Raw genomic sequence first — 1,590 nt, 5'->3', positions numbered from 1 at the left:
ATGGAATTCCCTGCCACAGGAGGTGGTGGCGGCTACAAGCATGGACAGCTTCAAGAGGGAATTAGATAAGCATATGGAGCAGAGGTCCATCAGTGGCTATTAGCCACAAGGTATAGATAGGAACTCTCAGTCTGGGGCAAGTGATGCTCTGTATTCTTGGTGCTTGGGGAGGGGGGCAACAGTGGGAGGGCTTCTAGTGTCCTGGCCCCCTGGTGGACCGCCTGATGGCACTGGGTATTTTTGGCCACTGTGTTGATGGGCCATTGGCCTGATCCAGCATTGGCTTCTCCTATGTTCTTATGAGATGGCAACCAAGAAATCAGAAGGAGATTGGGACTGGGAAAGGCAGCCATGAAGGAGCTAGGAAAGACCTTTAAGTGTAAGGATGTGTCACTGGAGACCAAGATCAAGATAATTCATATAAGTATGCCCTCTGGGGGTTGCCAAAATCCAGGTAGCATTTGAAGATCTCCTGCTGTTATAATTGATCATCAGATGACCAAGATCAGTTCCTTTGGAGAAATGACTGCTTTGGAAGGTGAACTCAATGGCATTAAACCCTGGTTAGGCATGAAGGAGCTAGGAAAGACCCTTAAGTGTAAGGATGTGTCACTGGAGACCAAGATCAAGATAATTCATATAAGTATGCCCTCTTGGGGTTGCCAACCTCCAGGTAGCACTTGAAGATCGCCTGCTGTTATAATTGATCACTAGATGACCAAGATCAGTTCCCTTGGAGAAATGACTGCTTTGGAAGTTGAACCCAATGGCATTAAACCCTGGTTAGGCCCTTCGAGAGCCAGTTTGGTGTAGTGGTTAAGTGCGCGGACTCTAATCTGGGAGAACCGGGTTTGATTCCCCAATCCTCCATATGAAGCTGATGCTGTGACCTTCGGTCAGTTGCAAGTTGTTTCAGAGGTGTTCTCACTCAAGAGCAGTTCTCCAGAGAGCTCTCTCAGCCCCGCCTACATCACAGGCAATGCTCCCCCTAAGCTGTGGAATCTTGAAGGAGATTGGAAATCATTCGGAGACTCCTTTGAGTAGTGAAGAGCGGGGTATATCCTGCTCCTCCTCCTTCTCCTCTTCTTCCCCTCCCTGGCTCTACCTCCAAAATCTCCATGTATTTCCCAACCCAGAGCTGGGAATCCGAATTACTATGTATGGATCGATTCAGATGGGTAGCCATGTTTTTTGTTGTTGTTGCTGTTGTCCATGTCGGTCTGAAGCAAAAGAACAAAGTCTGAGTCCAGTGTTACCTTTAAGGTCAATGAAGTTTTACTCTGGGTGTAAGGCATACTTCTCCAGAAATCTGATGAAGTGTGCATGCACATGGAAGCTTATACCCAGAATTAAACTTTGCTGGTTTGAAAGGTGCCGCTGGACTCAGACTTTGTTCTATTACGTATGGATGTGGAAATAGGACAATGAAGAAAGCTGGCAGGAAGAAAATTGATTCGTTTCGAATGTGGCACTGGAGGAGAATTTTATTGATAACAAGAACCACCAAAAAGACAAGTCAGTGGATTCTAGATCAAATCAAGAAGAAGAAGAAGAAGAAGAAGAAGAAGAAGAAGAAGAAGAAGAAGAAGA

This window comes from Gekko japonicus, unplaced genomic scaffold, assembly GCF_001447785.1.
Source record: "Gekko japonicus isolate JY-2015 unplaced genomic scaffold, Gekko_japonicus_V1.1 scaffold1725, whole genome shotgun sequence".
NCBI lineage: Eukaryota > Metazoa > Chordata > Lepidosauria > Squamata > Gekkonidae > Gekko > Gekko japonicus.
This window is presented reverse-complemented; position numbering follows the sequence as displayed.